Source organism: Elephantulus edwardii, unplaced genomic scaffold (genome assembly GCF_000299155.1).
Source record: "Elephantulus edwardii isolate Elephantulus edwardi_28Jun2011 unplaced genomic scaffold, EleEdw1.0 scaffold00037, whole genome shotgun sequence".
Taxonomy (NCBI): Eukaryota; Metazoa; Chordata; class Mammalia; order Macroscelidea; family Macroscelididae; genus Elephantulus; species Elephantulus edwardii.
Window position 1 is genome coordinate 7,913,000 of NW_006399787.1, and position 13,600 is coordinate 7,926,599.

The window sequence follows — 13,600 nt, forward strand, 5'->3', positions numbered from 1 at the left end:
CTCCTCTCCTCTCCTCTCCTCCTCTTCTCTCTTCTCCTCTCTCCTTTCCCCTCTCCCCTCTTTCTCTCCTCTCTCTCCCCCATCTCCCTGTCTCTCTTTCTCTCCTGAAAGTAGCATGCCGATTCCTGGGCCCTAGGATGCAGAGTCTAATTCCTTAGGTCTGTGCATGTCCCAAGCTTCTCAACATTGCTGGAGCAGAGGAGGCTTTACAGAAGAATCCTGAGGTCTTGAGTAGCTTCCCATTTGCTCCTGAAAGCTGTAGATTGTAGTCAGCCTCGGTCTCTTGAGTTGCAGTAGCAACTTCATGCTGTTCTTGGAATAGAAACCAGGTGTCACTGGTAATGGAGATCACAGGTCTGGAGCAAGTTAGTCAAACAGGTGTTCTCCTAAGCTCACTGAAAAGAAAGCCTCAGACACATCAAAACTACCCAGGATTCACAACCTCAGCCTTCTCATCCAAGAATTGGAACTGGTAAAGCATCCACCCTGAAAAAACACTGTCCTTCTGCCTAAGGTCTCAGACGTCACACAGAGTAACCAGCCCCCCTATGCCCTGACTAAATTTCTCTCTCATTGAGATTGGGAGATACTAAATAATCAGTGCTCTTTCAAGCCAGTAAATCATGGGGCAATTTGGTATGCACCATTGCATAGTATGGGTATTGCACTATTGGGTAGTCTGCAGTTAGGGACTTTCTAAATTACTGAGGAGTAATGATGTAAGTTTGAGGGCTAAGGTGTGTCTGATTCCAGCCATGGTCTTTCTGATAATTTGCTATGGATCTGAGGGCTGGACAATTAATAAGGATGACAGAAGAATTGCTACCTTTGAGTTGTGGTGTTGGAGAAGAGCACTGAACATCTCATGGACTGCCAAAAGAACAAACAATTATGTCTTGGAGAAGGTGAAGCCAGAGTGCTCTTTACAGGCAAAGATGACGAGGCTTCAACTCACATGCTTTGGGCATGTTGCTAAAAGGAGCTATTCCTTGGAAAAGACATGATGCTCCAAAAGGTAGAGGGCCAGTGTCAGGTGGATTTGTATGATGTGTTGGGCTCTAATATGTTAGGAAGTGTGAAGATGGCACAGGATAGGACAAGGTTGTTGTTGTTTATAGGGTCCCTATAGGTCGTACTCGACTAGACAGCAACTAATAACAACAATTAGGCAGTTGCTACTTTAACATTTTCTGAAGTGGTAAATAATGAAATAGATTTGGAGATATTAATTCTGATGTTCAATTAGTAGGAGTTGACTATGTATCTGCAGGGCTGGCTCTTGGACCAGGAAGTGGGGGTACAGGCTGAACTGGAGGGATATGACACTGCTTTAGGAGGACTTCTGCTCCATTAGTGGGAGTGGCCTTTAAGCATGATGCTAAAAAAGTGTAGGAAGCTTTAGGGATACACGTCTAGGGCAACTTCCTGATTAGGAGGAGTCTGGGGAGTCAGCCCACAGATCATGGAAAGAGGAGATGAGTTGGGTACCAGGGAAGCAGAGTACACGTTGGAGCATTTTCTAGGATGTATGCGTAGAAAAGAGAAGGAATAGGTGTAAGGAAGGGAGGGAAACACAAGTAGATTAGAAACTATTGAAGCCAGACAGAAATGTCTAACTGGGTCCTGTGTTAGCCAAAACCCCAGAGAAAACGGGTACATTGCCTGATGTTGCATAGCTTCAAGCTAAAGCTAGGTGGTAAGTCCTTCGTCAAACCCTCCCGTGGCTTTCTCACCACAGAAAACACTCCACAGACCCTTCAGTAGCTCCTTCTTGTTGTTGTTATGTGCCGTCAAGTCGCTTGTGACTCATAGCGACCCTATGTACAACATCCCTAAACTCTGCTCTGTCCTGGGCCAATCGTACTGTCTCCGATACACCCATCCCGATTACCCATCACTGAATCAATCCACTTCATAGGGGCCTTCCCCTTCTGTGCTGTCCCTCCACTCTACCAAGCATGACGTCCCTCTCCAAGGACCTGTCCCTCCTTGCAACATCTCCCAAGTATGTTAGACAGAGGCAAGGGCCTCCAAGGAGCACCTTACTTGGCTCAAAACTTTATGCCTATGCCCTCTTTTGCTCTGTTTCTAGAAACTCTGGAAGAAGTTGGGATGAGTTTGATTCCCATTTCACAGATGAAGAACTCATTCCATTTAAGACCCTTGTACACAGGAGCTGACACTTCAGAACTGCCCAAGACCAGTGATTTGACACCAAGGATGATGATGATGATGATGATGATGATGATGATGGCCCCTAGCTTCATCAGGCATCACGATTGGTGTTGTCATGCTCTGCACTAAAACTCTGGGAACTAACATATAAGGTCTTGGGATATCAATGTTGGGATCAATCGGCTCCAACTAATTTCTTTGCTCATGTTGCTAAAGTGCTGGGTAAGATTCTGGTGGGAAGTCTACTGGGTTTAACCTGAGTCCTAGACTTAACTGGGGGAGGGAGGGAGCACTTTTATTAACAGCCTTTCCAAGATTGTAGGCAACACGAGTGTGAACGGGCTGTTCTACAGGGAAATTGAGTGCTTCTAAGTAAAAGAGCAGCAATGAAGTACACAGTATATAGAGGCTGGACAGCTGCCCAACATGGTGGCCACAGCCATATACAGCTATTTAATTTTAAAGAGCATTTTAAAAAATTTTTTTAAAAATTTTTTTATGTATGCACCGTCAAATCCGATCTGACAGAGATTGCCCCTCCTTCTCCAGCAGAGGATCTGGTAGATTCGAACCGCATACTTCTGGGATTGCACTGCAGCTTCTTGCCACTAGACCACCAGAGCTCCCTTTAGCTATTTAACAAACATTAAATGAAATAAAAAAATCTAGTCCCTTGGGCCACACTAAGCATATTTCAAATGCTCCAGAGCCTCATCTCAATTGTATTAAAGAGTGAAAATTAAAGAACATTTCTATCATTGCAGACATTTCCATAGGACAGTATACTGCTCAATTACTCTTAATTAGAATCAACTCTTTTTATTTTTTTCTTTGACCTAAAAAAATTATAAGCCTAGAAACAGCCAAAAGGATGAGTCAGCCATTCAATCATTTCATCTTTCATCTGTTCAACAAACACAGACTAAGTGTCTAAGGACAGGCACTGGGGGAACCTGAGAGGAGTCCACTCAAGGATTCTTAACTGTATTCAACAGTACTGACGTCCCTCGGTCGTGCAATCAATTTACTACTAACCACGAAGGCAGCACTTCAGAATTACTCAGTTGCACCACAGAAGAAAGACCTGGCAATCCGTTTCCATAAAGATTAGAGCCAAAATGATGCTTTAGAACCATTCTACTCTATAATACATGAAGTTGCCATGAGGTGGAATTGACTCACTGGTGAGTTTGGGTTTTTCAGTTTAACAGTAACTGATGTTCTAACTCAGCCTGATAGAGGTTCTGATGTAACTGGTTTGAGGTGGGGCTTGGGTACCAGTAGTTTCGGAAAAACTCTCCAGGTGATGCTAACATGCAGTGAGGTCACAAGAACCACCAAAGTCTAAACTAAGAAACCCTGGCTGTGAACCCAGTGACACATGGTTAAGCAATTGGCTATTAACCAGAAGGTCAGCAGTTCAAACCCATCATCAGAGAGAAGATATGACAGTCTGCTATCATAAAGATTACAGCCCTGGAGACCTTAGGGGCAGTTCTACTCTATCTTAAAAGAGAGTTACCATGAGTCAGGATCAGCGTCAGGGAGGGGAATTTGCAAATCTAGTCCGTCCAGTGAAATGATTTCATTTAGATAACCTGACGGCCTGAATTGCTGTGGTCTGACTCCCACCCCCAGAGTTCTTTCAACAAAATCAAAGAGTGCCCCAAGGATCCATCTAAATTGAATTAAAAATTCTTAGTGGACGGACAAGTCTATTCTCCCTTAATCTAAATTGAATCCAATAATCAATTTAGAATAAAATGCTAAAAGAACTTCCGGCTTGGGATCCATTTTAAATTGCTCCATTCTCAAACTATCTGTGTTTTGTGCCCAGAACTGATCACGTACTCAAGGTGATGCGATCCCAACAGAGAGCTTACTTTCCGAGCACATGCGCACGTCACGTACTCTACAACGGCACTGAATCCCTGCATGGTCTTGCTGACACCCCCTTACAGAGGAGGAAACAGAGATCCACCAAGTTAAGAGTGATAACGTGTTCAGGTTGGCACAGCTGGAATCCCAACCTGAGAGCTCGAGAACATGCCCAGCTTGTCACCCTGGAACTGCTCTGCCGCCAAGGGTGAGGGTCAGCGGCAGACAGAGGGACTGTGTCCTGCACCCACGTGAGAAAGAACGCCCCTCTGGGGAGGTGAGCTGAAGTCCTCGCTTTGTGTGTCTGTGGGAGCGAGAGCTGATGCGATCTGGGAGCTGTGTCCTGTGCTCAGTGGAGTAGAGGGGAACGGACGGCAGGGCATTTGAGGATGAGAGAGATGATGGGACTCAGTGAGGTTCTCCCTCGGGTTGATGGTTGTGTCTAGATGCCTTTTGCTTAGGGATTTGGGGGACCAACTCAGATCAGTGTTGTACCTGGAGCAGTTCAGTTTTAGACACCCAGCAATTACTCTGCGTGCCTGGTGTAAGCATTATCTATTCTTGGCCTGGATTCCCGTGGGCTGGCAGAGTGTCTGTGTCACCGTCTATCTTTGCAATCTGAGTCCCTGCCTGATACTTCCTGGGCAGCCTGGCCTGGCTGGACTTCGGGGGAGCTGGGAAGAAGCAGGACTCATTGTGTTCCTTCCAAAGAACTCTGACCTGTGAAATTGTGGGGAGCAATTTCATTCCTATGGGCCCCTGGGGACCACCTTCCACAGTAAAAGGAGATTTGGGCTTTGGACAGCAGCAGGGGTTGGACTTGGGATGGCCCAAAGCTTCTCTGTACAGCATGAAAAAAGTCTGGGAGGAAACAAAGCCATGACTGCCCATAGAAAAGGCAAAGATGATCAAAGCTTCAAAGCTGGGAGGACTTTTAAGATCTTCTTGCCCCGCTCCCATTTCACAAGTGGAAAACCGAAGCTTGGAGAGGTGACAAAGTGCTTCCAATTAACTACCAATTCGTGGCAGGAGTCACACGGGAACACAGTCTCCTCTTTCTGGCCCGATGTGCCTTTCCCATGTGCTTTCCCAGCAGGGGAGAAGCTAGTAGTGGACAAACCTTCCAGAGCTTTGCAATGGCAAAGAGTAGACATCGGTCTCCCTACTGCCTGTGGACAGGGCTGGAGGAGTATCCAGGCTGGGTCAGTTCCATCTCTGCAAGATTTGCATGCTGGCTTCTTACCTTTTCCAGGCAAATCACAGACCGCATCCCCAGAGCTTTTGCAACACTAAGTCGTTGAGCTCTGAGAATGTATGTTTCCAACAAGTTCCATGTGATACACAGCTGTCTGGGAATTCATTCAGAGAATCATAGTGCCAAAGGGCTAATTTCAGATGGATGAAATAATGGATATTTTTGTTATTGTTATGTGCTATTGATAGGAACTAACTCATAACTGACCCCCCCCCCCAGTGGGTTTTAAGAGGCTGTAGATAGCATAGGAGGAGATGGCTCCTCTTTCTCTTATAGAGCAACTGGTAGATTCGAACCACTTGCCTTTGAGTTGCAGTGCAACTCCTTACTCATTCAGCCACCAGAGCTCCCTCAAAAGTATAGAGAGTTGTTGTTACATGCTGTTGAGTTGAAACCAATCCATAGCTGACCCTCCAGCACGTTTTCAGAGGTAGTAAATCACACAGAAGGAGACTGATTGCCCATTCTTCCCCAGTGGAGTAACTGGTGGATTTGAACTGCATGCTTTTGAAATTGTAACACGGCTCTGACACATAACCACTTGAGCTGACACACAAAGGCAGCAGGATGGCAAGAAGCTGTGTTGCAATCCCAAAGGCATACTGTTCAAACCCACCAACTGCTCCGTATGAGAAGGATGGGCAATCTCCTCCTGTGCTACTAACTGCTTCTGAAAAGCCAGAGGGTCAGCTATGCATTGGTTCCGACTCAATGGTACTCAACAACAGATAAAAAAGTAAAATGGACATGTTTGATCATGGTGTCTCCTTTAGTTTCTTTCTCCATCCATCACAGCAGGTGTTGGACTACTGGTGGATTATTGAATTGGTCACCCAGGAATGGCAATCTTGTGGCAGTTACTCCCCAGCAGTATTAAAGGCTAATGGAGAACCCCTCAAAGCCCCTGCAAGCCCTGGGACATGGAGATAGGACTCCATGCTCATAGGAATCCAGCATATATGACAGCTAGGTGTCTCAAACAGAATCCCTTCAGGTACAACACTGCTCTTGACTGTTTCATCCAAACCTGTTTAGAAGGACAAACCAGGGGCTGTTGTGAGTTGCTGGTAGATCCCAACATGATCCATAATCATGTCACAGCTTTCTAGAACCTGTGCTCTTCTGCAACCCTAATGCAGCCACACAGACTCAACACAGTGCTGGACGAGTGCAGGAGGGAGAAATTCACTCTACTAAACACGATTGTCTTAACGTTAGGTCCTATTTGGACTGGATAATCCTTTGCTGTGAGGGGCTACCCTCACACTGAAAGATGCATTGAAAGATGTCTAGCAGCACCCCTACTTCTACCCATTGTTATTGTTATTGTTTACTGTGAGTTGGAATTGACACATAGCTGACCCTCCAATGGATTTTCAGAAGCAGTTTAATTGCATAACGTGGAGATTGCCATCTTTCTCCTGTAGAACAACTGGTGCGGTTGAACTGTGTGCCTTCGGGGTTGCAACACAGCTCCTAACCACTAGGCTACAAGAGCGACCCCATCTATCCACTAGACGCTATGCTTACTCTCATTGCCATCAAATGGGGACTGACTCATAGCTGACCTTCCCTTGGGTTTTGGAGGCGGTATTGGTGGGAGTTTTAGTAGCCTAGTGGCAAGAAGATGCGCTGTGATCCCTAAGGCATGTGGTTCAGCACGTGGGTCGAGGCCACCAGGTGCTCCGGGGAAGAAGGATGACCAATCTCCTCCTGTGTGATTAATTGCTCTAAAAACCTAACAGGGTCAGCTATGGGTCAGTTCCGACTCTAGAGTACACAAAACAACACTGCACGTCTGATTACCCATCTTTCTCCCTCGGAGCCACTGGTGGATTTTAACAGCCTGAGAGGCACCACCATGCAACTCCCTACAGACTACACCCCCAGAGATGCCACGAACAACCTCCACGTGTGGCGGTCTCGCTTGGTGAGAACCACAGGCTTCAAGTAGGAGATGGTCATCAGGTGGGACCTGCTAAACAAGGATTTTGGCAACTGACGAAAGGAGGAAGGGGAAATCCCTTTCTTTACTGTTTTTTCAGTTTTGTTTCCCACTAACCCTGTGACTTGCACAAGTCAGCATATAAAACAGCTGAAAATCAGATGAAGAAGTGCTTCCAACCAACGGCCGGTTTCATCCATAACCAGCTGCTTTCCACCTGCTGCCTCCACCGGAAGTTGGTGCCTGTTGTCCAGCCTTCGTCCCTTAGTCCCCTTCCAGCCAGCCAATCAGGGACTCTATTTTAGCGTCAATCACTATCACTACCACGTAAATACAATGGCCAGTATTTATTTTTGGGTACTGGTGACATATTGGGTTGCATCATGGTCTGCTAGTTAATCAAAAGCTCAGTGGTTTAAATCAACCAGCTGCTCCACGGGAAATAAAATATGGTCCTTCGGGGACTAGGAATTCTGAAGCTTGAGGAGGTTTTATCTACCCGGAGTGTCAGACCAGTGGGCACAGCCTCAGAAACCTGATGGAGGGACGCCTTGAGTGGAAATCAGCAGTGAGTTTGATTTCTTAGTATTTTAGGTCTGGAATTTAAGGGCTTCATAACCATCATTTCAGGGAGTTCTGGTGGCCTAGTAGGTAAGGAATTGTGCCGCCAACCCAAAGGCAGGTGGTTCAAATCTACCAGCTGCTTCATGGGAGAAAGATGGGTAATCTCCTTTTGTGCAATTTACAGTCTCTGAAAATTCACTGGAGGGTCAGTTGTGAGTTGATTCTGAGCTGATAACACATAACAACAATAACAATCCATTTCATTAATCTTCACAGCACCCCCTCCCCCCCCATGGCAAGAGGTGCTAGCATTCCATTCCATTGGAGGAAATGGGCTCTGATTCAGACTGCAAGGTGCCCAAGCTAACGTGCCCATGCCTGATGCTAACTGCTGGAGGTAGGATTTGAACCCAGGTCTTGCTGAATTTCCTCTCTTAATCTCTGAGCTCTACTGCTTCGTAAGGGTGCCCTTCCCCAAAGCGCTGCCCCTGGAGTCTTTGGGTGTGCAAACAGTACATATGCTCTGATGCTAACCGAAAAGTTGAGATTTGAGCCCATTGGAATTGTCTCTGAAGAAAGGTCTGGCAAAAGACTTTCCCTCAAGTTAGATAGGAACACAGCTTTACTCTGGCATACATGGCTTCCCTGTGGGTCTGGGTTGACTCAGTGCCTTCTGTTTTGTGTTTTCCTGGTTTGATAGAGTTCAAGGGAGAGCAATGGGCAGTTGCTGGCTGGAGACGGGACAGGAGACTAGAATGTGCTGGAAAAGGGAAGGTGATGTTGCTACAGGAACCTCTCTTTTGTTGGTGGGTGCTGTCATGTTGAGTTTTGTTTGACCCATGGTGCTGCCAGTGCAAAGATAATTGGTTCAAATCCACTGGCTACTCTGCAGGAGAAAGAGGGACAGTTTCCTCTGTGCGATTTACTGCCTCTCAAAACCTGCTGGAGGATCAGCTTTGGGTTGGTCGCAATTTGACAGTACACCTCCCCCACCCCCAACAACAATGGGTTTTTCTAGCTGTAGTCGTCCTGGAAGCAAATCGCCAAGTCTTTCCTCTGTTGAGAGGCTAGGAGGGTTAAAATCACAGATCTTCTGGTTCCTCGCTGAGTGTCTAGCTATTTACAGCACTAGGACTCATTGGTCTCCTCTTTGGTGAAGAATAATTATGGGGCACAAATGGTGCTAAGCAATCCTGGAGGGCTTCCTGTGGATGGGGCACTGTGCCCAGTCGAGCTGCAAGACAAACAGGCCACGTATGTGCTCCAGACTGGGGCACAATGAGCTTGTTCTCTCCCATCTGTCAGCAGTGAAAGAACACTCCATTATTGCAGGAGTCTGGGCATAGAGTAAACATTGGATTTGGAGTTAGATTCAGAGATGACGCCCCCTCTACCCTTGTCACTTCTCTCTGGAGTCATGGTCCTTTGGGGACTCTGAGTTCTGAAGCTTGGGGAGGTTTTATCTACCCGGAGTGTCAGACCAGTGGGCACAAGTAGACCCTAAATGAACCCCTTGATGAATGAAACCTTGACAGTCATGTTCTGTGTAGCTCACAAAGGACCCTTGTTCCAGCTCTTGGCACTGCAGGGAAGGACAGGGAGCGATGGGAGACATTGAGGTTGTCCCCTGAGTGGAGGTGCACTGCCTGTCCTCATTGTCCCAGGCAGGCTGTATTAGGGATAGCATAGAGGGTCACGTTCAGAGATGCTGACTGAGTTAGGATAGAGCAGCATCTTTCCTGGTCGTGTTAGATGGACACTTGAAAACAGTGTTTGTCAAACTGAGTGCGCACTGAAGAACCTATGGGCTTCCCAAGTATGGAGGGCTGGTGGCCCCAGAGTCTCTCCGTTGATCAGAGCTCTGAGAATGTCCATTTCTAACAAGTTCCAGGTGCTGCTGCTGGTCCTGGACTTCACATTGAAAATCATAATTCCACTAAGGAAATTTCAAAAGGATGAAATTCTGACTCTCAGATAGAGAATAGGAACATGTGTGAAAGACTCTATTTAACTCATTTTATGAGGGAGTCAGAAAGCTGTTAAAACCAATTAAAGGGAAAATTGACTTAAATATATATGTGTGTGTGCACTATTTTTATGTGACATTCAGTCAGAACTGATTCATAGAGCTGACCTTCTAACAGGTTTTAAAAGGCTGTAGAGGAAGATGGCCCAACTTTCTCCTGTGGAGCAACTGGTGGATTCAAACTGCCTGACTCATTCAGTCTCGGTGTCTCATTCTTTTCATTCTTCTCTCTCTCCACACACACACACACACATTTTTTTTTCCTTGTTGTGTATTGTTGTGTTGGAACCGACCTGTAGCTCCAACAGGTTTTCAAAGACAGTAAATTACAGAGGAGGAGAAGGAGATTTCTCATCTTTCTCCTGCAGGACAACTGGTGGATTCCAACCATGTACCTTTGTGTTGACAGTGTAATTCCTTTCCCCTCAGCCACCAGAGCCATATGTGTATGTGCGTGCGTGTGTGTGTGTGTGTGTGTGTGTGTGTATTGTTGTTAGGTGCCATCACGTTGGGTACAGCCCATAGTGATCCTATGAATAACAGACCTGAAACCTGTTCTACGCTCCAGTGCAATCTTCAGAGTTTCTTCTGACATCCATTTTGGTCTTTTCTTCCTCTTCTGTCTTTGTAATGACCGTTTACACTTTTCCTGAATGATACCTTTGGCATCCTCCCACAACTCATCTGGTCTTCCCTCATTAGTGTTCAAGGCCTCAAACCTGTTCCTGAGATGATTCTGAAATTCAGGTGCTATGAAATCAAAGTCATATTTTAGCTCCTGTGGATTTGGTTTAATTTTCCTCAGCTTCAGCTTGAACTTGCATATGAGTAATTGGTGGTCTCTTCCACAATCAGCCCCCGGCCTAGTTTTCACAGCTGATATTGAGCTTCTCCAGCGGTTCCTTCCACAGATGTAGTCGATCTGATTCCTATGCATACGTATAACCTGCGTTTGTGTCTCTTATAAAATGTATTTGCAATGAATAAGTCATTGATTTTACAAAATTCAATCATATATATATATATATACACATTTGAAATCAGAAAGTGAAACTATATATATAAAAATCATTTTTAATGGATGCAAAACTAGTTACTATCCTATTGTTGATTGTTGATTATCTTCTGAGTCTAGCACAACTTATAATGACCCTATGAACAAAAGGCCTGAAGCCCCTCTACAACTATTGACATTTATAAAAATTCATAGAGTTTCCAGAGGCCTGTTATTTAGGAAGTGGATGCCTCTCCAGCTTCCAAACCTGTCATAGTATGTTATTGTTGTTATGTGCCATTGAGTCACCTGTGATGTATAGCGACCCTATGTACAGCAGCTCTGAACCCTTCCCTGTCCTGAGCCAGTCTCACTTCAACACACCAACCCACATCGCCCCAGTTACTGTATCAATCCATCTCATCTGGCGTCTTCCTCTCCTGCTCTGTCCCTCCACCCTTCCGAGCATGATGTCCTTCTCCAAGGGCCGATCTCTCCTGGCCTTGTGCTCAAAGTAAGTGAAGCAGAGCTTCAAAATCCTAGCCTCCAAGGGGAGACTTGGTTTAACCCTCTCCAAGACAGACCTATTTGTTTTCTTGTCAGTCTGTGGTATGTTCAAGGCTGTTCTCCAACACTACAACTCAAAGGCATCTATTCTTCTTCTTTCATCCTTAGTTATTGTCCAATTCTCTGAAGCATAACACGTAATTGAGAAGACCATGGTCTGGATTAGGCACATCTTTGTATCTAGACTGACATCATTGCTCTTCAGCACTCAGAGAGGTCCATGACAGCAGATTTTCCAATACAGTTTGTCTTTTGATTTCATGACTGCTGGTGTTAAGAGTGTTGATTGTGGATCTGAGCAAACTGTAATTGATAACAACCTCAATCTCTTTTCCCTCTAATATGGTGCTGCCAATGGGCCCAGTAGTGAGAATCTTTGTCTTCCTGATGTTGAGCTTCAATCCCTGTTGATGACTACAGTCCTTGACCGTTTGCAGCAAGTACTTCAGGTCCTCCTCAGTTTCAGCAAGAAAGTGTAACCAAGATACTTTAATAATAATGGGTGACTGGAATGCAAAGGTTGGGAATCAGGAAGAAGGATCAGTAGTCAGAAAGTATGGACTTGGTGACAGAAATGAGGCTGAGGATAGGATGATAGAATTCTATACAATCAATGATTTATTCAGAGCAAATACCTTTTATAAGGAACATAAATGTAGGCTACACACATGGATTTCACCTGATGGAATGCACAGGAACCAGACTGATTACATCCATGGGAGGAACAGTTGGAGAAGTTCAATATCAGCAATGAAAACTAGGCCAGGTGCTGATTGTGAAGCAGATCATCAACTGCTCATTTGCAAGTTCAAATTAAAACTAAAGAAGGTTAAGTCATATCCACAGGAATCAAAACTTGACCTTCAGTCTATCTCCCATGAATTTAAAAACCAACTCAGGAATAGGTTTGAGGCCTTGAACACTAATGAATGAAGACCAGATGAGCTGTGGAAGGATATCAAGAATATCGTTCATGAAGAATGCAAAAAATCAGTACTAAAAGGGAAGAAGACCAAAATGGATGTCAGAAGACACTCTGAATATTGCACTAGAGCACCGAGAAGCACCGAGAATATTTCAAAAGGCTGTTTGGGAAGACAAGGCAAAATATTATAAATATCCTATACAAGTTTTTAATTAATTAAAAGAGTTACTCTTTCCTAAAATTCAATGTATCTCTTGCTGGGCAAAGTTTATGGACATTTCTGTGGACAAGAGCTTTATGGGGTCTTCTTCACATAGTCCAATTTTTTAGATTATTTGCTCAACATATGATGAAAGGATACAGTGTCTCCTTGTTGTTTTGAAATGACTGACCCTTGGTTCATGTACAGATTCTGCATAAGCATAATTAAGTGTTCTGGAATTCCTGTTCTTCTCCATTTTATCCATCATCAAGTTCCTTCCAATTCATGACAACCTCGAGAAAATGATAAGATAGTGCCTGGCTCTGTACCAACCACATGACCATTGGGACATTTGGGCTCATTTTCTAGCATTGTATCTTACAAAAATCTAAAAAATTTATCATTGCAGACTTGTAAATTGACCTCGACAGTAGAAAGAAGCCAAGGGTATAGGATTAGGTATTTCCCAGAGCACAGCTAGCTCATTTTGAGGGGCTTATTAAAACAAAGCTACTGAATTCTGCCTTAAAAGGGTTTTCCTTATGTTTAAGTAGAAAATTTTTGTTTTAACTGTTTCTTTCTTAGTTCCATCTTTAATATGTTTATTGTGGTGAAAGTAAACATAAAACACATATGTCAACTCAGTGATTTCTTTGTGCACATTTCTGTAACATGGACTATTTTCCCCCATGTTTTTTTTAAAATTAATTTTAATGAACTTTTACAGAGACTTAGGGTTTCCAGTCATTCATTGTTGCACTTTTCTCCTTGCCCACCCCTTTCGCCCCAATTCACGCTTCCCCTTCAAAGGAAAGAAAAACTCTTTCATAGTTATGCAACCCTCCGCACCCCCAAGTCCACTCCACTATGCAGCCTTCACTCTGGACTTCTGTAGTGACAAGAATACCCATTCATACATGCCTTTTAAACAGTTCTCTCCCTCATATGTTTCAATACAATATACATTCCTCCCCTCCTTTTCTGTCTCCTCTCAACCCTGATGTCAGTCCCATTTTACAAGAGTGGCCCTATGTAATATTTGTCCTTTTGGGACTGAGATATTTCACTC